The following is a 15,675-nucleotide window of genomic DNA, read 5'->3' as shown; positions in this document are numbered from 1 at the left end:
CACCTAAGCAGTCATCAACTTCTTCAGGGCCTCCACTTGGGTTGTCAACTTTGTGATGGCGTCTACCTCATGCATACCACCAGCTTTCTTTGTTTGGCTTCTTTCAGTTGGCCATTGTTGGTTATTCATGACCATTTCTTCGAGCAGATCATAGGCCTCGTTTACACTTTTTCTCATAAATGCCCCACCAGCTGCAGCGTCTATAATTCTTCTGGTATTACCAATCAGCCCATTGTAGAGATTATGAACCAACATCCACTTTTCGATCCCATGGTGTGGACATTTTCTGATGAGATCCTTGAACCTCTCCCAAGCCTCATAGAGAGATTCATTGTCCAGTTGACAAAAGTTATTAATTTCCCCTCTCAGCTTGGCAGCTTTTGCTGGAGGAAAAAACTTGGACATGAACTTTGTCGCCAAATCAGTCCATGTTTCAATAGAGTTCGGTGGCAAGGAGATCAACCAACTCTTAGCTCGCTCTCTCAACGAGAATGGGAAAAGTCTCAAGCGGATTGCATCATCACTGACTCCATTTACTTTGAAGGTCTGACATAACTCCACGAAATTTGACAAGTGCAGATTGGGGTCTTCAAAAGGGAGTCCACCAAACTGAACTGAGGATTGCACCATTTGGAGTATGGCAGGCTTTATTTCAAAGTTATTGGCATCTACGGCGGGATGTCTTATACAAGACTGAACCCCCGTTAAAGTTGGAAGAATGTAGTCCCTCAGACTACGACCATTTACTTGATCTTCAATGGCACCACCGTTATTACCATTGTTTCTTCCATTATTACCGCCATTGGCATTATCAACCATGATTTCTTCTGTTTCAGCAGTTGCTGAAACCCTTTCTTACCTCTTGTTTCTTCTGTTTCTCCTACAAGTCTTCTCAATTTCAAGATCCACCAACAATCCGACACCTTGTCCTTGACGTCGCATACACCTTTAATTCCTGAAATAGACAGTCTAAAAGAAACAGATTAGCAATAAGCAGAAAGAATTAACCAAAGTAGAATTTAATCTAATTTTTGTAATATCAATTTTTAAACAATTCTCCGGCTATGGCACCAAAAACTTGTTACGAAAATTATGAACAATACGCAAGTGCACGTAATCAAGTAGTAAACTCACGCAGGTGAGGTCGAACCACAGGAAATTGAACTGAATACCACTAAATTAGACTTACAATTCTATTTGGTAGATAAATAATTTTGATAGATTTTGAAATAAAGAAGAAAAAAAACTAGAAAATTAAAGAAAGCAATAAAGGTGTTTAATCAAGGATGAGAAATTAGGGAAAAGAATCCTGTTGATTTAATTACCCAATTGTTAATGCTAATTACTATTCTCTTTCTTAATGTGAATGACAGATTATAAAAATTAACCTAACTCTTTTTAGATATTTTAGGTCCTAAATCACATGTGATCTAATCATCTCTGAGCTAGACTAACATGTAATCAGCATTAAGCAATAATCTAATTGTCACAAATGTTATGCAAATACTTTCGTTTCACATCAAAACCTAGTTTATCCAATTTTAGCATTCCCAATTCTCACTTTTAAGATTTTGAATTAGGATCATAGAACATGTAGAAGGTGATCAATCTTAAACATGTAATTAAACACAAATATGGATAAATTCACAATGAAGAATGGAGTAATAGAAATTATCATTAATAAGAAGTAATTTCAATCAATATTCATCATCTCCCTAAATAGGAGTTTAGTTCATAAAATCCATAATAACGTCCATAATCAAAACTAAAACAGAAATTAACATAGAAATCAAGAGTTTAAGAAAGAACTAGTTGGTGATTGCATTCCGGATCGCCACCATTGCTTCCTCTGCCTCCTTCTTTCACTTTTGGATCCAATTTCTGCCTCCCTTCATTCTAAAACATGAGCCCCTTAAATAGAAATTAGGGTTGCTACCTCTGAAAAAGTCAAAAACTAGCCAAAAATTGGATCCAAGCCTAGTCGCGACCATAGGCAAAATACGAAAAAAAAAAACTTGCTGTCTGGCCTCCTAGTCGCGACCATGGAAAGTGGTGGTCGCGACTACTGGAGCAAAATTTGACAGCTTCAGCATCTTTCAGTAAAATGTGCATAACTTTCACATACAAACTCCAAATGAGTTTATTCAAGCTGCATTGGAAAGAAGAAAAGGAAATCTAAAACTTTTATGTTTCGACTTTTTCCAAAATCTGATAAGAACTGTAACGTCCCGCTTCAAGCCTCCATTGGGTCCTTACACCCACGAAATGAATGGCTCTTATACACGAGTACGTCACTCTAGCTGCTTCCTAGATTGATGACTGACCCTACAGACCAACACGAGTGTTTCCAGCATGCTTTGTCCTCACTCACACGCTTCCTGGGAAAACTTCCCAGGAGGTCACCCATCCTGAAATTGCTCCAAGCCAAGCACGCTTAACTGTGGAGTTCTTTCGAGATGGGCTACCGAAAAACAAGATGCACCTTGTTGATATAGGTAGTACCAATTAATCCATTTAAGCTCTCTTCAACTGTGCAGTCTCATACCTACACAGTCTCAGAATCATCCTGCTTGACCTTCCCCAGGCAGTGTGGGATTGTACAGCTTACCCGGTGTTTCCCCTTACGGATCACGGGACTACTGACTGTCACAATCACCCCCCCTTACGGGGTCCGACGTCCTCGTCGACCACACTTCCGGCTGGGTCAAGGCTCTGATACCATTTGTAACGTCCCCGCTTCAAGCCTCCATTGGATCTGAGCCCCCTTCAAAATTTGGTGGGTGTTGCTTGCGGAACCTTTCATATATTGGTTCCCATCGACCCTCCGGCACAGGCATGTATTGCACCGGCAAAAACCGATGTTGTCCTTGATTGGGTTGTTCCTGACGGTTGTGAGCCTCTTCATCTCGCTTCCTAATTTCTTCCCTGAGACGAGCAACTTCTTGCGCCAAATCTTCTTGTTGTGGTGGCACCACTACAGGGGCGTTTTGGTGTCCTTGACCAACTACCCCAGCAGGGACTTCGTGGTTGCCCCCACCTTGACCTGGTTGTTGTCCATTTACAGGGGCATTTTGATTCTCTTGGATCACCGCCTCGGCAGGGACATGCTGGTTTCCCCTGCCTCGACCACGACCTCGACCGCGAGCACTTCCTCGCCCTCGACCTCTAGCTCGGTCTCTTACAGCCGCTCTTTCATTCAACCGGGTTGATCTTCTGGGTTCACCGTTTTCCATCAAATCCCTTAACTTGTTCTTCAAAAGAAAGGAGATGGTAGCGGTAAGAAAAAAATAACCAAAGATGTATCTTGCTCAAAACGGAAATATCTATACACTAAATTATATAAACTTAAAAAAAAACGTAAATCATCAAGCAACAATTCACCATGTAAAATAAATAATCTTCACTCATAAAAAAATTACACTAATAAGAAAATTGTTTGAGTTATACTAAAATTCTAACTCCAAAGAATCAGTTAATTGTTTCGATTAACCATACCCTAAACTTCTAGCTAACTAAAGGAAAATCAAAAGATAAAGACTAAACCAAATTTAACATATAAGACATAACATATATAAAGCATACATACTTGATGACAAGTTGATCCATTGCAGCGATGGTGTGTATGTCGCGTGAATTCAAGATCAATGTAACTGTGGCTCTGGTACCATTTATAACGCCGTTACTTACGTAAAATAAGATGCCATAAATAAACTGGCGTTAAGATACTTATGTTGCCTTTATTAAAAAAAAAAAACACTTTTCAAAACATGGGTACCCAGTTGAAAATAAAGTATTACCACTTAGGGAAAAGTAATAGAAAATTTAAACGACAACATCCTCGATAAGTTTAATAAATTAAAAAAAAACTTTCAGCGGAAGATGGCCAAGACCACACGCAGTTATGCATGTTTTCTCAAAACAGTTTCTTTAAAAATCCTGGATCATGCCGATTTCTGAATACAGCCTAAAAATAAAAGTTTTAAAAATAGTTACACCCCGATCTAGATAATACTTTCTTCATAAAAACTGTAGCTATTTTTCTAAGCTTTAAAACGAGATAAAGATCTTTTAAAATGGATCAAAAGTGAGAGAGATATTGAATTTTTACTGAAGACACTTTTTCTAAAATGAAACTTAAAACGAAATACCGTAACCGAGTAAAGATCCTAACTTTTGACTGGTAAGAACTTCAAACTAGGGAAAGGTTTCTTCAAAGAAAATATAGATTATTGAATTATCTTTCTAACAGTACAAGAATCGCTGTCAAATAATAGATATCGAGAGAGATATCACACTTTTACTAAGGCAATATCGGAAAGAAATTTTAAAAAGCTGTAAATCGACAGTCAGTGTAAAACATGAATTTTTTGACATCGAAATAATCAGAATTAGGAAAGAATTTCTTCATAAAAAATATAGATCATTAAATTATCTTTAAAACGGTACCTAGATCACTGAAAACGGACCTATGGGGAGAGAGATATGATAGTTTTATGAAAGCCTTTTTCTCTGAAAACGAAAATAAAAACAAGTACGAATTTTACCTGAAGATTTCGAAGACACGGAACGATGATCGGTTGATTGCTAACCCCGAAGCTCTTAAGATTAAAACAATTGATTTGGTTCAATAGAGAGAATAAAAAAAAAGAAATTGAGAGATGGTGAGAATAAAGGAATACGATACTATCTGGCTGCTAGGGTTCTAGAGTATATACGTATATAACATATCGTATAATAGGTTTAAATTTAAAAATAAAAATCTAACTAATCAGATAAAATTATGCTGATTTAAATTTAAATTTTAAATTTTAAACTAACTAATCTAATGCTTCACTATTTATTTATCTCACTATTTAATATATATATATATATTTTTCTTTTCTAGTTACACACGCACAACAACAACAACAACAACAACAACAACAACAACAACAACAACAACAACAACAACAACAACAACAACAATAATAATAATAAGAATAATAATAATAATAACAATATAATTGTATCACACTTAATATACCAAATACCAATATATGTATATAAACTGGATATTACAATACAATATTTATCTTTCGAGATCTTACACTATTATGTATGTCTAATGGTGAAAATCCATTAGGGATTTATCTCATTACAAAAACAAACATGTTAGACCAACAATGAAGATTCAAAATTAAACTACAACTTAATAACAGAAAATAACATGGTTCAATATAAATTCATACACAATTCAGAAATTATAAACATATAGCAAGTAGGAATGACTAGTGAAAATACTAAAACATACAATCCTAAATAATTTCCAAGGTTTTCAACAAACTGATACAGTGTCCCGGTAGGCGAGAGTCAAAGTATCATTTATTGAATAGAGTTGTCAGCTCATCTAAAATAGAAACCATTCTAGCAACCTTTTATTCGATCAAAACAAGAATCCAACGTTGTCCCGGTAGGCGAGAGTCAAGGTTATTCTTATTTTATGAGCTTCCACCATTGTTTCATGTTTTATGAGTTTATCTCTAAGTAGTCACCGTAGGGGAGAGTCTAAATAGAGACGAAAACTCACAAAACACTTATCAAATGAAATCTTACGGTGTTAAATGCGTTCAACGAATAACCATCCATAGGGGGACGAAGTCTAGCGTCTCGAGGTTATATTGAAAACATTTAACTTTTGTAAGACCAACAATGGAGATCGAATATCTTAATAATAATCAAGCTCATTATTTAAAGTGAGTTGTATTTTCTTTGATTCTCTTTATTTAATCTATTTATTTTTAAATATATATTTATTTAAAATTTCCAATTTAGAATGAAAAATTCGAAATATAAATTTTAATTTAATATTTATAAATTTTACTTAGATGGATATGAAAATAACATGAATTATTTCCATCTTAGTAATAATTTCCAATAAATATTGAGAAAAATATTCAATTTAAGTTGTTACAAAATTAATTTAAATTAATTTACAACTCAAATTTAATTTTTCTATAAATATATATTGCATTTCGAAAAATTAAAGTATTTAAGAATACAATTTTCGAAAAATGCATGTTAAAATAAAAAATAAATCCTGGAAAAATTATTCTAATTTAATGTTGGCCGAAAATTAATTAATAAAATTAATTTACAACAAAAAATATAATTTTCCTATTTAATTAAATATATAAGAAAAATTTCAAATATTTAATTATGATGATGAAAATCAACTTAAATATTAATTTTCTATTTAATTAAATACACTAGAAAAATACTTCAAGCAAAAATATCATCTATCTAGATTTTTCTTTGACTAATTAATTAAATTTCTAATAACATATGTTTTACTTCATTTATTTTAAATTAATCAATTAATGAAAAAATCATTGATTTAAGTTGGTCCAAAATTAAAATAAATAATTTACAACTTTAATCTATTTTTCAAATAAAATTCGAAATTCCAGCATTTAGGAAATGCAATTTCGAAATTTGATTAATAAAATAAAGAAAAAATATATTTTGAAAATTATTTAAATTTAGTTGAAAAAATAAATTTCAACTAAAAATAATTTTCTATTTAATTAAGTGTCATGAAAAAGAAATATTTAAGTATGATGAGAATCAACGTAGATATTTAATTTTCAAGTTAATTAAATTCAAGAAATAAATAATTAAGTGTAGAGAAGGCTTAATTATTAATCTCTAGTTTAATACTAGGAAAAATATACTTAAAATAAATTGTACCAAAATTAATTATATAAATAATTAATTTCACAATGTATAATATTTTTCTTTTAAATATTAGAAATAATAAGTAGTCTAGAAATAACTATCTAGAAAATATCTTATTTGACTAAGTATCTTTTCCACAAAAATTTGAAAAATATCTAATTTAAGTTGTATTAGAAAAATCTAGAACTTAAATATTTTCAAATTTAAATTTAATTAACTATCAAAAATTAAGTTGTAACCACTTAATTTGAAAATATTCCATTTTAAGTTAATATTCGAAAAGATATTAACTTAAAAAAATATCTAAAATATTCCATTTTAAGTTAATATTCGAAAAGATATTAACTTAAAAAATATCTAAAGAATCTTAATAACCAATGCCTAAAATTCCTCAACTTAATTTTGAAATTTGAAATTCAAAAGATATTCAGATTTAAGTTGGTTAGTTGTAGATAACTAAATATCAACTTAAATAAGAATATTTAATGAAAAATTTAAATTAAGTTCCAGAAAGAATCTAGATGGTTATAATTCTATATTTAATTAAATACAAGAAAATACATATAGTTTAGCTTAGAATAAAGAATTCTTTAAACTATAATTTTCTTAAATTAATTTCAAAATAAATGAAATTAATTATGTTGCTAATCAATTTTATTAGGTTAAACTAGTTTAATTAACCTAGTACAGTTATTCAAATCAGGCAAATGGGCCTTCACAATTGGGGTGGTTCATGTGAGGGGGTGCTGGGTTCAGTATGTCGTACCCACTTCTATGGCTCCCAACTCTCACACAAGGCCCAAAAGAGAGGAATTTAACCTTAAAATGAACAACTGTTATTAATTGAATAAGCCCAATAACTAAATGGGCCTAAATAAATTCTATCAAGAACTATGATAATTTATTTTAGCAACAACAACCTATATGTATCTATAATCAAATTAAATACATAGGCTCACACAGGCACACTTTGGATGGGTCCTATCATGTTGCTAGGTCATACACAGATGAAAGAAGATTGTAAATATACCTGTTACAAATTATTAACTTGACCAAGGGAGCCATCAGATCATTAGATTTGGCAAAAAGTAACCATGGCTATTTGCAATCAAGTAATAAAAGGTTTTGAAAACTTACAAACAAGCTAAAAACACATACTCCTGCAACAAGGTTAGCTGGATAGTTGGATGTAGGATTTATTCAATTTTAAATTAAATTATTAATTTCGAAAATTTAAAAAATAATTGAAAAATTCGAAATTTTTTAAAAAATTTAAATTTAAAATTAAACCTACAATTTTTTAAAAATTAGGTTTCAACCAACCTAAATATCATTTCAAAAATTTGCTAACTACTTTTAAATTTTAAATGTGATTTTATAAATAAAAATTAAATAAAAAATTAGAAAAGATAAATAAATATCTTTTTCAAATTTTAAATGTAATTTAAATAAATAAAATAACAAAATTTAAAAAAATTAGCAAAATATCTTATATCATTTAAAAATTACATGATTATAAATATCTTATTTTTAAATTTAAAATAAGATAAGATATAATAAAATTTTAAAATAATATAGATTTTTAAGCAAGAAGATAGATACTAATTCTATTCAAATTCAAATTACACTAATATCTTGAATTAAATTTAAAAAATATTAAATTAATTTAAAATGATAATTAGAATTGAATTAGGAATAGTAATAGTATAAATACAAAACTATACCAAAAATCGGAAGTTAATTCCATGAAAAAGCATGAAAAATCGAAGAAAAACAAAAAAATTGTGAACTGTACGGACAGTTTCGCGATCGCAGGAAAATTTCAGCACAGCCCCGATTTTTTCAAATCTTCAAAAATTCATAACTAATTCAAATAAAATCGAAATTGAGTTCTGTAAAAGGCTAACTTGCTTAATTTTTCCCATACTATCCAATAAAACTAATTCCAGAAACAGAATCGCAATTATTTTTCACGAAAATTTACAAATATCAATCAATCATCAAATAACACTCAATACAACATGATACCATCCAAAGAACATACAAACAATCGTTTTAAAGTCCAAATTTCTTGCAAGTAAATCAATTACCATGGCTCTGATACCAGTTGTTGGAAATTATTTTACCAGATCTTAGATCTACTCACAAGTATGATGGAATGGTTGTGTACTTAGTGTAAACCATTACTAGAATCATGGATGTCCTGATCGCGACCTTAAGAAAAGCTAGAACTGTTAACTTAAGGTTTGCATGTTTGATAGCTATTCTAAGTGATTAGGGGTAGACCATCCTATGGTCATTAGATAAGAAAGTGTTCGTTTTTCAACAAATACTACTTTTCTAAGAATATAACTAAATCGGAAGATAAAGTAACAAAGTAGAGGAGATATTTTTTCTTTATTCCAAAGTGTTCTATCATCTTATTCGACATAAGATGATCCCACTGCTGGAAATTATTTTACCAGGATCTTAGATCTACTCACAAGTATGTTTATTAACATCCTAAATAAGAACTTTCTAAAACGATAAATTAAACACATATAAAGTTTAAGAAACCTTACATTGGGTGCAACGGGTTCAGATATCTAGCCCTTGATTCATTTCTGTAGCAGAGCATTATCAATATCTGAACCTGGATCTCTTTCTCTGAATCTTTGATGCTGAAACTCCTTTGCTGATGATCTTTCTTCACGATCTTCCTCACTATGATTGAGGTATCACTTGATGTGTGTGGGCACTACTCATACACTAAGGTAGTTTGAAATTCAAAGGAAGAGAAAGAAGAAGTGGCAGCTAAAGATAGAGAGAGAAGGCTCAGTTTTTTCTGATTCAGAAAGTCTGAAGAAAAGTGTAATTTTCCTGAAGCCTTCACTATCTATTTATAGCATTCCACTAGGGTTAGATTTGAATTATATGGCATTAAAATAATGAAAAAATCAACTTAAAATACACACAAAGGTGGCCGGCCATACACTTAGTGGATTGGGCCTTGCTTTTTGTAATTTTGCAATTTTAACACCTTTTGTATCTGATTTTCTCAAAAATGCCAATTTCCTAATTCAACCATTTAAATGCCAATTCTAACTATTTAATAACTATAAATAATTATTAAATAATATTGTCATTTATCATATTTATTAATTGAACCATACAAAGTATCATAATTAACAAATATGCCCCTATAAACTCTTTCTTTACAATTTCGCCCTTACTTAGTGAAAAATTCACAAATAGACATAGTCTAATTTAAGAATTATAATTGATTAATCAAAACCAATTACATGAGTCTTACAAGCAATATTATCTCAACTAGTGGGGGGACCATGGGTCTATATAACCGAGCTTCCAATAAGTAGATCAAGAATTTAGCACTAAAATTCACTAACTTATTAATTCTTCGTTGAATCCACGCATAGAACTTAGAATTGCACTCTAAATATATAGAATGCTCTATATGTTCCACCATATAGACACATCATTAGTTATCCATTGTTATAATCCTAATGTGATCAATTATCCTCTATATGAATGATCTACACAGTAAAAGGGATTAAATTACCGTAACATCCTACTATGTATTTTATCCTTAAAACACTTGACCCCGTATAAATGATATTTCAACTTATGTGAAATGAGATCTCCACCATTTATTTTCGTTTGGTCAAGCTCGAAGGTGATCATCATTTGCTTACTATTCGCCAGATAGAAGCTATAGATTCCATGTTTATGCTAGCGCTCCCACTCTATTGCACTACCATGTTCCCAAAATGTACGTATCACCCTGACCTAAAAGTAGGCTTAACTAACAATTCAAGGAACACGAATAGCCTTTCAAGATTGAGCCTAATCATAACAGGATTAAGATCATTTGATCTAGGATCAACTAGGTGATATTGACTTGAATAGATTTTACGGTAAGTTTAATTAAATCTAAGTCAAAGTTCAATATCGGTCCCTTCCGATGCATACTCCATGCATCCAACCTGAGCTTTACTTTAACAAATGCTCTGGAAAGAACATAGCACTTCTCCAAATGCAAGTAAACTCTGTTGTAGATTATCATATCAGTAAAACCTTGTGTCTGATAAATCTAGGAAACTTTATTCACATAGTCATGTTTACTTTCCAATGTGTTGACGGCACAATAAACAGGATCAAGTATGTGAAAAGGGTTTCAGATGAATTTATACATTATGTACATATAATCATGAAATAAATCATGTGAACCATGCAACATTAAATGTTATTTCTGATCTATATTAATAAGTAAATCTGATTATATTGAAATGAGTTTTATTTAGGGCATAAAACCCAACACCCACTTCCTCTGTTGTCTTGACAAAACCGATGAGGACAATACCATTTAGTGTTCTTAGACAGATAGTCACGGAACCTTGTTGTAGAGGGAGGGTTTCAAGGAACTCACCCTGTTATGCCTTGGGAGACACTTGTGATAAAAATTCATTGTTAGTTTAAACAAGTAATGGATTTTCAGAAAAAGAACTAAGAAGTAAAGGCAACAGAACTATGGTTAAATCCATTCAGATGGAATAACCAAAGGTTTTCTATTAGAAGGACAAGAATGGAAATTTTGAAAATAAGTCTATTCAATGGACTTAATAAAACTTCCTATTTCTTGTATTATTATAGGTTTAAGATTATCTAAACTTATGGCTTGTGGTATGCCTGGTAATTTACTTACTCTAGTGCAAGCAACTTACCTTAGTAAGATGTTGGGGCGTTTTTCTATTGGCTACATCTATAGAAGCTTCCCGACTTCTAGACATGTATATGTTGGAACTTATTTTACCAGGATCTTAGATCTACTCACAAGTATGTTGTTTAACACCCTAAATATGAACTTTCTAAAACGATAAATTAAACACATATGAAGTTAAGAAAACCTTACATTGTTGCAGCGGAATTAATGTCTCCTTCCACTCAGATCTCAAACCCTTGTATCCTTTCTGTAGCAGAGTATAATCAAGATCTGAGCCCGAATGTCATTCTTCTTTGAGTTTGATCCTTCACAGTCTTCCAATCTATGATTGAGTTACTGCTTGCTGTGTGTGGGCACTCACTCTTTCACTAGGGTCGAAATTTTATGAAGAGAGAAAAGAGAAGAGGGTTTCGGCCAAGTATAGAAAATAGGGAAGGCTCAGTTTTTCTGAAGAGAGAAATTTCTGTCAGAAGATGTTATTCAAAGTTGTTTTTTTTGACTGAGCATCCACTTTTTATTTATAGGCAACTACTAGGTTTAGGTTAGGGATTATTTGGCATTTAAAATAATGAAAATATCAATTTGAATTTCCACAAATAGTGGCCGGCCATGGTGTGATAATGGGCCCCACTGGATTTTGCAGTTTTAACAAATTTTATTTCTATTTTCTCAAAAACGCCAATTTTCCAATTCTAACCATTTAAATGCCAAAACTAATTATGTAATAACTAAAATAGATTATTAAATAATATTGTCATTTAATTTAATTATTAACTAGACATATAAAGTCCATTAATAAATAAATAAACCTAGAATCTCTTTTCTTTATAATTTCGCCCCTGCTTAGTGAAAATTCATAAATTAGACATAGTCTAACTTTAGAATTATAATTGACCAATCACGAATCGATTATTGAGTCTTACAAGCAGAATGTTCTCAACTAGAATGGGGACCATGGATCTATATGTTGAGCTTCCAATAAGTGAACTGAATTTACCAAGTAAATTCCTACTTATTAATTCTTCGTTGAATCCACTCTTAGAACTTAGAATTGCACTCTCAGACTTATATAGAGCATATTATATGTTCCACGATATCAATATGCTATCTCATTTAACCATTGTTATAATCTTATTGTGATTTAAAGATCCTCTATATAGATGATCTACATCGAGATGGGATAATTTTATCGTTCTCACCCCTCAATGTATTTTGCCCCTTAAAACACTTAGCTACCTGTAAATGGTGTTTAGTGATCTAATAATTAGTCAGTTAAACAAGAGCTCATCCATTTACTTCTATTTGCTAAGCTCGAAGGGAATCATCACTTGACTTCTATACACCAGTAGAAGCTATAGATTCCATATTTATGTTCAGCACTCCCACTCAATCATACTATCATGTTTCCAAAATATACGTATCACCCTGACCCAAAAGTAGGCTTAACTAATAAATCAAAGAACATGAATATCACTCCTGAGTTGAGGCTAAGCATATCAGGATTTAGATTCTTTTAATCTTAAGATCAACTACTGGTATTGACTTGGAAAGATATATATAACGGTAAGTTTGTAATATCTTAACTTAGTTACAATATCGGTCCAGTCCAATGTATACTCCATACATTTGAAACTACTGTACTTTACTAATGTCCTGGAAATAACATAACACTTACTCCAAGTGTAAGTACACATCATCGCTGATTATCACATTAGTGTAAATCCAAAACACTGATGAAACAGGGACCAAGTCTTTTGATTCATATGATCACAATCATATTCCAATGTGCTGATGATACTGTAATTGTGAATAAACATATTATCTGGATTTAACTGATTTTGTGTGTAAATGTAATAAACATATTTAAACCATTAGCATGTAAAATTCATGCAAACATAAATCACTTCAAATTTCTTGTATTGATTACTAATCAGATTGCAAAGAGTTTTATTTAGGGCATAAAACCCAACAAACTCCCACTTGCACTAATATAAAACAAACTGTGCAAATAGGTCAATCTGATGTCTTCATCTTCAGATCAAATGTAGTATATTTAAATCCACCCAAACTTCTAGAAACTAGTTCATAAATGCACTTATGAAACATCCTTTACTATATGCTTTACTCATCAAGGGATACTAAAATCTTTACTGTTTTAAAAGGTTATCCGGATTAACAGAAGACACGTCTCTCATATTTTAAAATATGGAATTGAGATAATACAGTGTAGACTTTTTTTCAGCAATATAACTTTCTTGTAATCTCAAATATACAAAGTTATAATTGTTCTCTGGTAGAGCTTGAATTATTATAGAATAATTCCTCCACCCCCAAAGTAAGCACCATCTCATGAAATCTCGAAATGAGTTGGTGAGATACCAGGACAACTGATACACAGTTCCTTAATATCTAACATATAGATCACTTTCATAAATCTTTCTTGAATATCTTCTAATGTTCCCTATTTGATTACATCTCAGATAGCTCCCACTCAATAGCAGATGTCTAGTTAAATAATACTTTTAACCTCTAATTGTTTGGAGAGTTACCTGTTGGGTTTTATGCCCTAAATAAAACTCATTTCAATATAATCAGATTTGTTTATTAATATAGATCAGAAATAACATTTAATGTTGCATGGTTCACATGATTTATTTCATGATTATATGTACATAATGTATAAATTCATCTGAAACCCTTTTCACATACTTGATCCTGTTTATTGTGTCGTCAACACATTGGAAAGTAAACATGACTATGTGAATAAAGTTTCCTAGATTTATCAGACATAGGGTTTTACTGATATGATAATCTACAACAAGAGTTTACTTGTATTTGGAGAAATACTATGTTCTTTCCAGAGCATTGGTTAAAGTAAAGCTCAGGTTGGATGCATGGAGTATGCATCGGAAGGGACCGATATTGAACTTTGACTTAGATTTATTAAACTTACCGTAATATCTATTCAAGTCAATATCGCCTAAGTTGATCCTAGATCAAATGATCTTAATCCTGTTATGATTAGGCTCAATCTTGAAAGGCTATTCGTGTTCTTTGATTTGTTAGTTAAGCCTACTTTTAGGTCAGGGTGATACGTACATTTTGGGAACACGGTAGTGCAATTGAGTGGGAGCGCTATCATAAACATGGAATCTATAGCTTCTATCTGGCGAATAGTAAGCAAAGGATGATCTCCTTCGAGCTTGACCAAACGAACATAAATGGTGGAGTACTCATTTCACATTAGCTGAAATATCATTTATACGGGGTCAAGTGTTTTAAGGAATAAATACATTGTAGGGTGTAACGGTAATTTAATCCCTTTACAGTGTAGATCATTCATATAGAGGATCATTGATCACATTAGGATTATAACAATGGATAACTAATGATGTGTCTATATGGTAGAACATATAGAGCATTCTATATACTGAGAGTGCAATTCTGAGTTCTATGCGTGGATTCAACGAAGAATTAATAAGTTAGTGAATTTTAGTGCTAAATTCTTGATCTACTTATTGGAAGCTCGGTTATATAGACCCATGGTCCCCCCACTAGTTGAGATAATATTGCTTGTAAGACTCATGTAATTGGTTTTGATTAATCAATTATAATTCACAAGTTAGACTATGTCTATTTGTGAAATTTTCACTAAGTAAGGGCGAAATTGTAAAGAAAGAGTTTATAGGGGCATATTTGTTAATTATGATACTTTGTATGGTTCAATTAATAAATATGATAAATGACAATATTATTTAATAATTATTTATAGTTATTAAATAGTTAGAATTGGCATTTAAATGATTGAATTAGGAAATTGGCATTTTTGAGAAAATCAGATACAAAAGGTGTTAAAATTGCAAAATTGCAAAGCCCAAGGCCCAATCCATTAAGTGTATGGTCGGCCACCTTTGTAGCTTTTTTAAATGATTTTTTCATTATTTTAATGCCATATAATTCAAATCAAACCCTAGAGGAATGCTATAAATAGATAGTGAAGGCTTCAGGAAAATAACACACTTTCTGAATCAGAAAAACCTGAGCCTCCACTCTCTTCTCTAGCCGCCACTCTCTCTCTCTTTTCTTCCTCAATATTTCGAACCTCTCTTAGTGATTAGAGTAGTGCCCACACACATCAAGTGATACCTCAATCATAGTGAGGAAGATCGTGAAGAAAGATCATCAGCAAAGGAGATTCAGCATCAAAGATTCAGAGAAAGAGATCCAGGTTCAGATATTGA

At 31.6% G+C, this 15,675-nt stretch overlaps 1 non-coding gene across 1 annotated transcript; it reads left to right on the top strand.

Annotated features, from left to right (window-relative positions):
* Window positions 1-265: 265 nt before the first annotated feature.
* On the top strand, window positions 266-372 carry LOC115698353 (small nucleolar RNA R71). The gene has a single exon (XR_004008106.1). It is a non-coding gene; the product is annotated as a small nucleolar RNA R71 (small nucleolar RNA).
* The last annotated feature ends 15,303 nt before the right edge of the window (window positions 373-15,675 follow it).

This window comes from Cannabis sativa, chromosome 7, assembly GCF_029168945.1.
Source record: "Cannabis sativa cultivar Pink pepper isolate KNU-18-1 chromosome 7, ASM2916894v1, whole genome shotgun sequence".
NCBI classification, from domain to species: domain Eukaryota; kingdom Viridiplantae; phylum Streptophyta; class Magnoliopsida; order Rosales; family Cannabaceae; genus Cannabis; species Cannabis sativa.
Note: the sequence above shows the minus strand (reverse complement) of the source record. Positions and strands in the feature narration are given on the sequence as shown.